Below are 15,798 nucleotides of genomic sequence, written 5' to 3' on the forward strand. Positions count from 1 at the left end.
AAAAAAAACAAACTTTTTTCTTACTTCCCTTACCCTCCCCTCTACCAACCTCCTCCCCCTCCCCCTCTTCAAAAAAATTAATTTTTTAAAATTTTAAATTTTTTCCTTACGCCACCGTCACTCCCCTACCCCTACCCCCCCCCCCTAATACCTCCCGTTCAATTTTTTTTTTAAATTTTTTTCCTTACCCCACTCTTTCTCCCCTACCCCCACCCCCTACTAGCCCCCCAACCCCCGAAAAAATTAATTTGTTTTTTAAAATGTCAAAATTATTTTCTTACCCCACCTTTATTACCTATTTTAACAACCCCAACTCCTACATACCAACTCCCTCTATAAAAAAATTAATATTTTTAATTTATTTTTTAAAAAAATTCAAAACTTTTTTCTTATCCCACCCTTTTATCCTATTTGTTCTCATTATTTTTGTTAAATATATTCAAATACTTTTAGAAAATATATACTTATCCAATTTGCATAACGATCACACAAATATAAGTAAGAAATAACTTATTTTTCTAGAAAATATTTTTCCTCCTTCATATCGAACGCACCCTAAAAAAAGTATTTTTGGAGATCAACAATTATTTCTCTAAAATGTATTTTTACGCTTTAGCTAGACACTAGAATGTATTTTTTAAAAAATATTTTTTCATTCACCAACATCTACCAACCAAACATAGAAAAACAAGTAAGAAATCAACTTATTTTCCAAGAAAAAATTTTCTAGGAAAACATTTTTCATGGAAAATATTTTCCTTCGTACCAAACACACACCAAATCTTGTAAGATATTAATTTTCATGAGAATAATTTTGCTATGATAAGGTCTTTGTTGGGTAGCTAAATAAAATTAAATTACCTAAAACGTCAAAGAGAGGGATAATTTAATAGATTAATTAATCTTAATTTAATCAGGAAAATCGTGTCATTAAGTCAAGGTCAATGACAATATCTTGTGATTATGGTTGGGGTAAGTTGTGGTCAAGATACTTGCTCTAATTAATGACTAGACCAATTCCTTACTTCTCATGTAAAACTTCACTTAAATTTAAAAGTAAGATTTGAAAAAGAGAAGCTGGAAATTGTGATTAACAAAAACAATTGATAATATTAAAAGCAGAAAAGAGTACTAAATGTCCTTCAACTATGTAAAATAATGTAAAAATGTCTTTCGCCAACCTATTGAGCCTAAAATGTCCTTCTCATCTACCTATTAGGCCTAAAATACTCTTCTCACCTACCTATTAAGCCTAAAATGTTTTTCTCATCTACCTATTGAGCCTATTTTATCCCTTTATATAAACAAATTACATAAAAAGTCCATCCTTAAAACTTAATTACATAAATTATAGTACTTTTTCAATATTATAATTTTTTTTACATAAATAGTCATTTAAAAAAAATCAGAAAAGATAATTATAATTCCTAATTTAATGTTATAATTAATTATTAGTTCGCCTTAATTTAAGAGATATGTTTTCAATCTTCAAATTAAAAGTAAAAAAGATAATCCCTGCTTTCAAATCTTTCTCTCTCTTATATTCAAAATTCAAATATTTTTAAATAAACTATGTATTTTATTATTTGCTTGTGTCTATTTTGTTTTGTTTTCATGTATATTAATCATGTAGTATTATTTCATTATCGTGTATTTTTAATTCTAATGAATGGATTAACCATAATTTTTTATGGATAAATATTTATGAAATAAAAGTCATTATGTTGGAAGTACAAATACACCATGTATTTTTATTGTATAAATATAATTTATGACAAAGTTAGATTATTATTATTATATTTTTGATATAATTTATGAGAAAAATATTCATGATATATCTCATTATGTCAGTACTTTTCTTGTTAAAAATTATTTATTAAATATAAATATATATTTTCAGTATTACATGGTATAAACTTTTTATATCTAAAATATACCGCGTATGTTTATGGTATAAGTATAATTTATATGGTAAATATAATTTATATGGTAAATATAATTTATATGGTATAAATAGACCAATAGTTTTATGATATAAATATAATCTGTATATATAAATATACCATAAATTTTTATGGTGTAAATACACCATATATTTTTATGGAGGTATCGTGAAAGCAGGCAATAAAAATGAAAAACATAAAATTTTGATATAGTTCATAAAAAATAAATGAACAAAGGCATCCATAAAATTAAGCAATAAATAAGAAATAAGGAAATTTAATATATAATTATTTTTCTATATATTAGAATCTGTTATAAAAAAAATATGTTATATGCTATATCTGACAACCAACTAATAAGACTATGTATATGTAATAATTTTTTAAAAATGACTATTTATGTTGTTTTTCTTTTTATTTATCAGATTAATTTAGAATGACAAAATTTTAATATCATGCACTATTTATTTGACTAATATTAATAAAAATAATAGGGATTTTATGTAGTTTAATAAAGATAAGTCGTGGTATTATATATTTTTTTGTAAATAAACGGGTAAAATAGCCCCAATAGGTAGACAAAAAGGATATTTTAGGCCCAATATTTAGATTGAAAGAATATTTTAGGTCCAATAGGTAGATGGAGAGTATTTTTGTACCATTTCACATAGTTGAAGGGCATTTTAGACCCTTTTCCGTATTAAAAAGAACAAATTCTCGCTATGTGCGGAATTCTGAGAAGGCACAATAGTCTAATATATGCATACAATCTCACATTATATTTTTGCAAAGCGTTATTTCCACGACATCATGAGATTAAGAATGTTTATAGCAAAGTTTTTATATAAGCCTTTTCCAGATGAAAATTCTACATATTTGTACTCTATAAAAATATCTATAAAAGTATGAGTTGAAGAACGACCAATGATAGAATTGATAAGATCAATTGTAAAGATTAAATGATAAATCAAGTAGAAAAGATCTTTTTCGCACATCAATAACAAATGTAACTCTAGAATCATGTTTCTTTATCTCTCATTCCCCCAAAAATTGTTCATCTTCCCTCATCTCACCACCAAAAAAAATCCCAAAAACTATATGCTCAACCTAACTGTTTTGCTTATTATTTCAAAATATAATGACATAATTTCTTCGTGTTTTCGAGGTTTTAAAAAAATAAAGTCTAGATACATTTATCCTTGTTTTTTTGCTTTTTGGATTTGTGACACTTTTTCTTGATATATACAGTAGTACAATATGTTTCTTTTTTCTTTCTTTCTATTTACATTTGCGAACACTTCTTTTTTTTTAGAATTCTTAGACAGTTATGACTGACTTCTATTATAATTTAGTACATTATGATCTATAAATTGAGGATCATTTGGATATTGATGTGTGATTATGCCTTTTCCTGACTTTGATACTTACTTTGATACTTTGTTCTACCGAATACTGAGTTACTGAAAGATACTTTCTTAATTCCAAAATAATTGAATTGTTGGGTATGACACACTCTTTAAGAAAAATCTTTTAGGACATAAATTGTAGGTTACTTTTTTCTATTATCCTTTTAATTGTTCTTAAATTACTCTCCCAGAAAATGTGAAGTACTTACGAACCTTATTAAATGAAAGGGTAAAATTGAAAGAAATTTTCAACATATTTTTTGAATAGTAAACAATTTATTTATTTTGAACATTAAAAAAATAATTCAACAATTTATTTATTTTAGAACAGATGGAGTAGAATCTTTGTTCATATTGTACTTGGGTAGTTATTTTACTCCGTTACATATGATCTGTTGTTGACTTTGCTTCTTAATTTCATATTGCCTTGTTCTTACTGATTTTTTCCTACCCAATCACTCCAAACTTGTGATCAACTCATCGCATAATAGTCTATTGTCACACTCCAATTGGTCATGATCAGCATCTGCCTTAATATATGGCAGGAAAATCATACTACACTCACTTTTAATCACTTAAATGTCATCTCCACATTCATTATAGTATTAGCTTACGTGCTGTTTAATAAATTCTAGAAATTTATCATTCAATCACTGGTAATTATTCAAATATCACCATCCATAAAACGTAACAGAGTGTGAAAACCTCTATCTATTACAATTTTTCTGGATATGAAGTCACGGTACAAGAACATCTAAAAAAAAATAACCGGGACTAAAATTAATGTGAATATCCAAACATAATAAAAGAGGAAACTGTCTTAGTCCCTGGTCAAAGGACATAACATCATACAAGATTGATGGATATATTTATTTATATTTTAAATATTAATTTTTTTAAAATAAATTTAAATAAATATATCATATTATTGTATATTTACTGACAAATTCTACAAAGAAAAAAAATAGAAGAGAAGAAATAAATTATTAAAGAAATAAGAGAGTTACATGAGTGCAATCATAATTTCATATCCATAATCGTGAAACTTTTTGAAAGAAGTTGAAAAGCTCATGGGTGATGATCATCACCTCAAAACTCACACCCGTCAAGTGAAAGAATTGAGAAGAATATACAATTTGATGGTTACGACCACCACTTCAAAGAATACATTTATGGGTTCAACATTATAGTTTTCTATAAATAGAGGCATTTTTGATTATTAATCATCCAAGAACATAAGTACATAGTCTTGTTTACTTTTTTCTCTCTCTTTTTTTTTTTTTAGAATAATTATTTTTTTCTTTATTAATTTCTTCATGACAAATTAATTTCTTTTTTGTTGGGATAATTGATGAAACTTGATATATTTATAATATTAACTCAGTTTAATACATGCTTCGCCTGCACAACTAATTTACATCTTCATATTGTGTTGTGATAATAATTTTTATCTAATTATTATTATCACATCTATCTATACCACATCTATCTATTTTATCTCTATGTTATTCTTATATTCATTTTGTTATCCTCGCGAACAAAATCAATGTATAATAACTAATGAGTGAAATAATAGAGTGGGAGTAATTTTTAGTTATTTATTATTTCAAATCTGTAATCTTACTTCTAGTGGTTCTTATCCTCACAAAGAAATTGACTAAAGCAAATTTATAGATTTAAATAATTTCTATCTTATTTGTTTCAATTCATATCCTCACGGAGGAATTGACTCAAATAAGATTATTGATATGAGGGGTCTTTATCTTATTTCTTTCAATCTGTATCCTCACAGTTTGATTGTTTCAAATAAGTATATTGATTTAAAGATTACTTGCAAGGTTTTTTTTTTTATACCTTTTAGTACAATTCAGTCAAGAAAATATTTTGATTTAACTATCACCAGTCTTAAATTATTTAATTGACACAATCTCATGGAATGCTAAGTATATGGAGAATTACAAAAGTTGCCATCTATTCTCACATCATTATGAAACCCTAAAAACGACGCATCCAAAAACCTTTAATTTTTAGCTAATTTTTCAATCACTATGGCCACTACTTTCGGTGGGATTAGCCCACCGGAGGAATCTTCGAAGCAGATTGCTGAAGGAGAGTGTAAACTCAATGCAGCTGCTCCAAAATATGTTGATTTGTTGAAAAATAAAACGTACATGCATGAGAATAGTAGGGTTCCTCCAAAACCTGTTGTGATGCTGCATAGGGAGCCAAATATTACGTAGAAAGCTTTCGAAGTAAAAAGTTTGATAATGCTGGAAAATTTGCAGTATGCAATCATTGATAAGTTGTCAAATGGTAAACCTGAAGTTAATAAATTAAGAAGGTTAATACCAACTCAATGCAGAATTAAGGGAGAGTGTACAATAAAGGTACTTGCTACAAGATACATATTGATTCGATTGAGTCAATTAGAAGATTATGTTCAATTGTTATCAACTATTGTATACTACATTAAGGCCAAAGACATGTTTTGGTAGATGAGAACACTCAAGTGGGATCCATGATTTGAACCAAATATTAAAACTACTGTGGGTGTTGCATGGATTTCATTGTCGGAGTTACCACCAAATTTTTTTGCAAATGAGGCTATCTTTTTTATTACAATCAGCAGTAGGTAAACCCTTAATGGTGGATATGTCCACAAAGAATCATACAAGGCCAAGCTGTGCAAGAGTGAAGATTGAGGTGGATTTAGTAGCTAAGTTAACATATAGGGCTAAGATTAATGAGGAGGATGACATCACTGGAAATCAAGTCTAAATGTATTCATATTTAGTATAATCATAAACCAAAATACTGTAAAGAGTGTTGCTTACAAGGATATGATGAAGAGTCTTGTTGGAATATTCATTCGGAGTTATTTGATCAGGTACATAAGCAAAGAGAAGAGAAAGACAAAGGTAAAGAAGATAGAAAGAAGGAAGAGGAGAAGAGGAGGAAAAATACAGTAAGAGAAAATAATAAACATCAATGGGTGCAAAGAAGAAGTAAGTACAGAAGAGACAAGTATGGGCATATAGTAGGAGAAGTGGCAGAAAAGACTGGTGAGACTGACACATCAAATTCCTTTGATATTTTAGAGCAAGAAAAGGCAGAAGGAAAACAAACCTCCAGCAGTCTATAGACAAAGGAAAGCACTAAAGATTGGGTAAATAAGAGCTTTGGGAACTCGGATACAAAATTAGCAGCAGAGGAGCAATCCATCTAAGAGAATAATCCAGAGAAAAACCAGTTGGACAATGCCAGCAAAGAACAGAAATAACATGCAGATGAAACAACAACACATAGTATGGATCATCTAAATTTACAGGTGCAAGATTATAGACAGGATAAGAAAGAACCCCAGAATGTGAAAAAGGATTTAGTAGTGATTGACAGGGAGAAGAAGAAGAAACAAGAAGAAGTAATAAAGGGTATTGTACCTCTGGCAATTAAAGCAGAGAATATGATGGATGCTGTTAATAACAATAAGGATGACTTAGATGCTGAAGATGTGGTGGCTCCAAAGCAGATTAAATCATTGAACAAAAAATATGGAAAGCATAATAAGAAAGACAGGAATACAGTTGCAAGCATAGGTCCAAGTTCAATGCAGACAAGGTACGGCATTTCCAAATCAGTTTCTAAATGAATGCATTAATCTAGAATATCAGGTCTGTTAATACACAGAAAGCTTTTACAAGGTTGATAACAATGCATAAGAGATATTAGTTTGGTTTCATAGGCCTTATGGAACCTTTTCAAGAAGACTAGAACATAGATAAATATAAAAAAAGAATGGGGATGCAATATACAATTGTAAACACATCAGGCAAGATTTGGGCTTTTATGGAGTTAACCATGGAGTATAGTGTCATTAGGGATGAAGAACAGAAGCTTACACTCAAGTTGGAGAATCTGAATACAGGAGTAGTAGCGTTGGTTACTTTAATTTATGCAAAATTCAATCATAATAAGAGATTACATCTGTAGGAATCTCTGGGGGAAATGGCTAATATAATTCAACAACCTTCGCTAGTAGGTGGAGAATTTAATATTATAAGGAATGCAGAGGAGAAGCTTGGAGGATTGCCAGTCACAGTAGAGGAGACAGAAGACTTTAATCACTGCATTAACATCTGTAACTTAAAGAAAGCAACTTTCAAGAAAAACAAATTTACATGGTAGATTGGTAGAATTGATGAAGACTGCATATTCAAAAGGATTAATAGAGTGTTTTCAAATGACAAGTTATAAGAAGTCTTTCTAGTTATTAAGGTAGAAAACTTAGTAAGAAGTGGTTCTGACCATGCACTAATGTTAGTGTATTTTAATACACAACAAGAGCAGTTGATCGAGCCATTTAAATTTTTAAATCTCTAGCTGAAAGAAGAATCTTGTTTGGAAGTAATTAGACAAAATTGGAAGGATGATATAGAGGGGAATCCTTTTATTACTTTCCATCAAAAGCTAAAGAAGACTAAAGCTGCATTAACTCAGTAGAGTAGGCAAACTTTTAGAAATATATTTCAAGAAATTGCTACTCTAGAAGAGGTGATTAGAGTAAGATATAAACAGTTTGAGGAGGAGCCTACAGGGGTAAACAAATCTAATTTGTTTAAAGCACAAGCAGAGTTGGCAATGCAATTAAAGAGGGAGGAGGATTTTTGGAGGTAGAATGCTGGTTTTAAATGGTTCAAGGATGGATAAAGGAAGACAAGATTCTTTCATACAATAGTCAAAGGAAGAAGGTCAAGACTAGAGATTCAAAGAATACAGAATGATCAAGGTTTATGGCTAGAGAATCGTGATGAAATTGCTGAAGCTGTAATTATGTTTTATCAGAAGTAATTTGAGAAGCAAGAAGATTTTAAGGACTTCTCAATGTTGTAGGTTCTTATAAGAATAATAATAGAAGATCAGAATACGGATTTAAAGATGGTTCCAATAATTAAAGTCATGGGGTTGAACAAAAATAGTGCTAGGGGACCAGATGGTATGACCGGTGCTTTTTATCAGTATCAAAAGATTTACATCAGATTATAATAGCATTCTTCTGTGGGTATGAGCTTCTAAGGTTTATCACACATACTAACTTAGTTCTATTGCCAAAATAGTTAATAGCGAACACCTTTTCAGACCTGAGACCTATTTTACTTAGTAATTTTATGAATAAAATCTTCTCTAGAATTATTCATGAAAGGATTAAGTGTCTACTACCTGATATTGTTTCTGAAGAGAAGGCTGGCTTTGTTCATGGGAGAAGTGTATGAGAATATCTTGGTTGTTAAGGAAATAGTATCTGAAATTAGAAAAAAGTGAAAGTCTCCAAACATGGTGATAAAAGTAGACATGATGAAAACATATGATAGAGTAGAGTGGTTGTTTCTCACTAAGGTGTTAAGGAAAATTGGGCTATGTGAGGAAGTCATTGACATGGTTTTTAGACTACTGTCTAACAATCGGTACTCTATATTGATGAATGGCCAACCTAAAGGTTTCTTTAAATCTTCTAAGGGTCTTAAGCAAGGGGATCCTCTGTCACCCACCTTGTTTATCATTGCAGCTGAAGTACTATCAAGAAGTTTGAAGGAATTGATGCTAAGGAAAGAGTTCAAACTTTTTGGCATGCCTAGAGGAAGTCCAAGAATTAATCATCTTGCATTTGCAGATAATATGATCATTTTGTGTAAAACTGAATTGGGTTCTTTGCAACTGCTGACAACAACATTGGAGAAGTATAAAGTGGTATCTAAAAAAAATTAATAAGTAGAAAAGTGCTTTGTATTTGCATGAAAGTGTATCGAATGGTGTAGTGGTTATGGCTGAAGTTGCTGCTGGAATCTTGAGATAGGACTTTTCATTCAATTATTTGAGATGTCCAGTTTTTTACAGGAGGAAGAAGAAGTTGTATTACTAACAACTAATGAATAGAATCAGCAGCAAATTAAAAGCATGGAAAGGTAAACTTCTATCCTTTAGAGAAAGAGTTGTATTAATTAAACATGTCCTGCAAAGTATACTCATGACTATTTTTCAGTTATGAATCCTCTATTGATTGTCTTAAATACTATTCAAAAAAGTTTTGTTAAGTTTTTTTGGAGTATTACTATAGAAGGTAGGGGTAGGCATTGGGTGGCTTGGTCCAACTTATGCTTACCAAAAGACGAGGGAGGATTGGGTTTTAGATTACTGCAAGATGTGTCCAGAACTCTATTTTGTAAGTTATGGTGGAACCTCAGAACTAAGAAATCTATATGGAGTGACTATTTACTGAATAAGTACTGTAGAAGATATCATCCTAAGAAGGTTATGTGGAAACTAGGAAGAGGTTCCCGAGTTTGGAAAAAGATGCTGCAGGTAAGAGATCTTACTGATCACCTCATAACTTGGAGACTTAGAGAAGGGGATGCACATATTTGTTATGATAATTGGATTGGAGTAGGAGATTTTTACTCTATTATGCCCGACAGCAAGAAACGGGATGATAGGCATCAGAGCGTCTAAGATTTGGTGATAAATGATCAATGAAATGCAGACTTGATAAAAGATTTGGTCACAAAGGATATTGTGGAACACATAATGTATAATGTGTTACCACCTTAGCATCCATCACAGAGGGACACAGTAATGAAATGTGAAAGTAAGAGGGAACTTTAGTGTGAAATCATCTTGGTATTATGTGAGACAGTCTAATGAATTCTATAAGTAGTTATGGATAAAGGGATTGCCTTTCAAGATAGTATTTTTTATGTGGAGAATGTGGAAGGGAAAGGTAGCAGTTGATGATACTATCAAAAGGTGGGGAGTAGAGCGACTATGTCTCATGTGCTGCTAAGATCTTATTCTGCTAACAAGACTTGGTCCTATTTCTCTTCTTTTATAGGAATAAATATCCAAGGAATGATCTTAAGAAATACAATATATGCATGGTGGGAAGCACATATGACAGCAAGAGAGAGAGAGAGTATACTTCAAAGCAATACCAGGAATTATAATGTGGGAACTACGGAGGAGGAGAAATGCTATTAAACATGAGGGTAAAGAAGTTTCTGTGCAGAGGCTAATCTTTATTGTAACAAGGCACCTGAGGATGTTACTAAAAGTTAGAAAGCCTACTCTGAAATTTTCATTTGAATGGACAAGAATCATATAATAGCTTAATCAGTTGAAGCCTAGGATTAAGGTTACATCAGTCTTATGGAAGTTTCTAGAGAAAGGTTGGGTTAAGTATAACACAATTGGGTATCAAAAGGAAACCTGGGGAGTAGTTCTTGGGATTTTTGTCTAAGGGACTCACATGGAGACTTGATTCATGCAGAAAGAGCAACAATAGAAGATACAAATAGCATGAAAGCAGAGGTCATGGATATTTTACATGCAACAATTCATAGACATAAATCAAAGATGGATAAAGTTATCATTCAGACTGACTCAATACTGATGCAAAAGCTCTTAAGCAGGTAATGAGAGATACCATGGATGATAGAAGACATAATCAGTTAAATATGGTAGCTATTCTTAAATAAACAAGTGCAGATTCAGTATACATACAGAGAAGGCAATCAATTAGTAGACTATCTGGCCAACATAGCATTGGAACACAAGGAATTCACATACATATCCTTCCACCAGTTACCAAGTGCAGGAAGGAAGATTTTAAACAGTGATAAACAATAAAGTTTCTATTTGAGGTTAGCATTTTCAAAGAGGTAGAATGAATGGAAAGGCTAAAGCAAGTTGGTTCACATGACAAATTTACAACCTGACAAGGTACACAAAAAGTTGAAATTGCTACTTAGCCTAATTACACCAGATAACAAAAATAGACTCTTAGTAGATCGGGAGGTCACAAGGTTAGATCTTCAATGTATGCGGCTGAGGATCTTGGTACCATCCAATTACAAGTGGGTCAGAGCATCTCACAATCTCCACCCCTTTTATAACTGCAAAGCAAGAGGACAAAGGTTATTGGTAAGGTCCGTCAGCAAGCATAAACGCTATAAGAGAGTTATCTTACCTAGATTAAACACCAGATCCTAGAGGACTAGACCCAAGTTGTTAGCACCAAAAGTCAATATGGGGGCCCTTACATTGGAGAACTCAGATGAAGGTAAAGATAGAACATCATCAAAAAGAAGTTATGAAACAAGTGTTATCTCAAGTCACCAAAAGGATAGAAGATTCTTACTTTTGCAAGCTGGAAAAAGGATTCACTTTAACCCAACCAAAGGAACATTGTTTATCACCCACAACTGGAGAAGTATGAATTGAAGATGTTTGAAGGCAACCATGGTGAAGTAGGCGGAGTGGCAATGGAGATGGACCTAATCTTAGCTCAATATAGAAACCCTACTCACTATATGTTTATTTCTTTTTGGACTGGGTCATTTATCGGACCGATCCATTTTTTTTTGGATTTGTATTTGTTGGCTGTTTTGGATGGGTTGGTCCATGGAATGCTAATTAAATATCTATTTCTTAGTGAGTAAAATATATTTGTTTTAATAATGAATAATTATGTTTTAGAGAAAAACAGTGGAGACTGAGATTATATTATAATAATATTATCAAGTGAATTCATCGATTTCCAACTCTTTTAATATATATATATGAATCTTTTTAAAGTGATTTATTTTATTTTAAGTAATTTATAATTCAAAACTCACATTTCATCGATTTAATTCTCTCAAATAGTAATCAAGACAATACAAATTTGTAGTCTAGATAGTTCCAATCTCTGTGGGACGATATCTTAAACTATACTAGAATTTGATAGAGTACTAGCAACAAAAATACTATACACTTTGGACTCATAAAAAATCTGAGGATTTTTTAGACATGGTGCTTACCCTCAAAATCGAGACTGAATAACTGTCTAGGATAAAGATCGCGTGTCAACCGCTGGAATATGTTCTACCCTTAACAAATAGAAGGGTACATGTAGCATCAGCACATCAACAAGTACTGGTAAGAATCATAGGTCAACTAACTTAACAATGTACAGTAAGCAAGTTAAACATGTACAAATACAATCTTAACAAGATTCATATTCAATAATATCAATCAAACTACACATCATAATTCATCTTATAATTACACTTACAAGATCACTCTACAGGTTTTCATACTGAATTATTTTCATCAATTATTCGTCATCACATATATTTATTAAATGATACTCAATACATGTAAATGGGTGTATGCGTGTAATTTGGGCACATCATCTCTTACCATTCTTATACTCCTCCTTACATCATATGTACTAGTGTGGTACCCGACTCTTTATCATATCATATTATATCATATCATATCATAGCATATCATATCATATCATATTATATTATTTAGCTCACTCAAAGAACTAAAAGAAAGTGAAGTCTACTCCATTAGAATACCCAAGCCCAACCTATGACCTCTCACGACAACCAAGTAAGAACATATAAGCATCAAACCTAGGATATCCATCAAAACAAGGAGAATCTGTACTCATGACTCTACAAACCTACTCTGTTCCTCCATAGATATAAAAGATAAGGTCAACTGGTGTGGATTAACCCCTGATAATAACTTGTCAACACTAGGAGAACCTGTAGTAATCACATGTTTATCTGGAGTCTGAAGCCTCGAAGTAATAAGCTGGCCAAAATAGGAGTCACACTCTGAAGAAAATTCAACACCTGAATCAAACAATATTTAAGCATAAGTATGGTAACGAATGATGTCTGCACTAGCCTCAACCCCCTCTAACTCACTAGACCTACCATCACTATTAATCCTAGGACACGAAGAGGCAACTATAACCTAACTTGTAGCAAGTCTAGACATCCTGATCAATTCTCTATCTCAAATCCTGCTCCTACCGCACACGAAAGGCATCAGCTTTGAATCTCTAGCTAAGAAAGAATGTGTGCTCACCATCTGTGAGAGAGTGAACAAGATATTCTGAGTTATACAAAGCTATGTATGCACAATAAAGAATGAAGAAATAAATTCCTCCTAAAGTGATGCAACCTCTCAAAGATAGATAATGGACGTCTCAACATTGATCCGCAAGACTCTACTAGACTTGGCTTGTATTAATAAGACCAATAAAACTGGATCGAATATAAATTTGTTATAATTAAAAAATAAAGTATGTGATGACACCTATTACACCCTCCGGTACAGGTAAGCCTATCTTAATTCAAAATAATAATTAAGTAAATTAGAAGTGAAAGATGAAGAAGAATCCCGAATATACATAAAGGTGAAATAATAATGCAAAGATATATCCCACTTCTGGTTGTCACTAGTAAAATTCTCTAAATACAAAATGATATCAATAGCTAAAGTAAATTCTCTAAATACAAAATGATATCAATAGCTAAAGTATATTAAATGTGAGTACACATAAAATAAATAAAGATAGATTCAGTAAGCTTTGAAGTCTGACAACCACTACCTCCATCTCCGCAACTCCAACATCAAAGGAATGCAATCTATGATCTACAACTTAAACTAAATACTTGCATGGAGTGTAGAAAAATAAAAAATAAAAAAAAAAATAAATAAAATAAAAAATCAAGATTGAGTATGAAATATATGTACTTAACAAGCATCATCGATAATCGATCCTAATCCAAAGCGATGCAAAAATCATTGTTACAACTACCCAATGGTTTTACAAATAGATCTACAACTGATGAATACTTCACTTTATCCTATCAGGACGACTCAACATAACAGTCATAGGAGTTTTAATATATAAGATAAATAATTTGAGTGAGTCAAGACTAGTCATTACGATGATCAACGGTAGAAGAAAGCCATTATAAGGGAAACTCATTAACACAGTATATCAGGCGCAATTATCATGTTCAGCTAATAATTTAGGATAAATTAGTGAGAGTGTGTAATTAAGAGTATATTATGCTACCAATAGGTGTGACACTGTATGTCTCACCAATCAAGCCATAAACACACACCATATCCCATGAATATCCTAACTCTCCAAATCAATCAAGATGTAGTATAATATAATGTGATATGGTGAAATAAATGAAGAATACGCAATATCACAAATAATATTCAATCACTATAATTCAATATAGAAGTAAATATTCATACACAATATTCGAACATACCAAAGAAATTTTATGCAATGCAAGTGATACAATGCATTATAATAATGATGATAGATAATGATGAATGATTTAAAGTTATTGAATAAATTTTTGTATACACCGACCAAGCCTCATCTCTCCCAGATAGGACTTGAGGAGAGGGAGGGGGAAGGGGTTCACAACTCATATACTTTCTGTAATGATCTAAAAATTTAATGAAACAAGTAAAATTTATGATTTTATATGATTTAACTATTTTATCACATCCTGTAGTTGTATTACGGTATTTCTAGAGTGTGGGAGTGATTGACATAGTTTTTGATGTATTTTGGTACTATTTATGTGATATTGTGGTTTTTGATGGCTTCGAGAGCCTTTTTTTAAACTTATGGAGATATATTTGATCCGTGCAATGGATGTCTGAATGGACCATGCCAACAACTCTGAAATATCAATTTTAATCTGGGTAGACCTATGGTTTGGGTACCGATGTACCCGAACTCATTTTGACCTATTGATCAAAAAGTTGGAAAATTAAAAATATGAGTGTGGGACCTACATTTGATTGAAATAGCCTCGGATGAAAAATTCGACTTCGTCAGCAGATCCAAAATGTCAAATTTAGTATGGTAACATAGATGTGATTTTACAGCTTTTAGATCTCATTTCGACTCTTGATTTAGAAAATTGCTATTTCAAGTTTCGGGGATTAACGTTGTAAAAATGATAATTTTTTAAAACTTTGACTTTGCCAACGCATCTAAAATGTCAAATTTAGTGTGGTTACATATTTCGTTTGCATATATTAGACTCTGAACGAATCTCAATCACCCCATCAAAGTCCGAATTAACATTAAAAAACTGCTGCTATATCAGATTTTCTACTATAAATTGCAAATTTTCTCCTCTTTTTTGACCCTTTTGCTCATTTTTCATCTTGTCTCTTGAGAGTTAAACCCTAAAATAGCATGGGAGCTTAAAACTGAAGTTTGTGGGAACTTGAAAAACTAGATTAACACCTGTTTCTTGATTCTACTATAGATTTAAGGTGAGATATCTTCATTTTCTACTTTAATTTCTTGATTAATTTCTCAAAACTTCAAAATTCTTAGGCTTGATTTTTCCTCTTTTTTGTTCACTATGTTTATTTACTATAAATGCTGGACTGTTATGTTTACTATTACTTTTTTGTATATATTGTTTTTCTAATAATTCATCTATGTGCATTTTAAATTCTTTTAAATCATCAAAATTATATGTTAATGGTTTTTGTGTGATTATGCTATTCTTATCTATTAATTCAATTTTTATAGTAGTTTTGTGTTTTTCCCATCCATTAAAAGGATG

The sequence above is a fragment of the Capsicum annuum genome, unplaced genomic scaffold (genome assembly GCF_002878395.1).
Source record: "Capsicum annuum cultivar UCD-10X-F1 unplaced genomic scaffold, UCD10Xv1.1 ctg1183, whole genome shotgun sequence".
In the NCBI taxonomy this organism is placed as follows: Eukaryota; Viridiplantae; Streptophyta; class Magnoliopsida; order Solanales; family Solanaceae; genus Capsicum; species Capsicum annuum.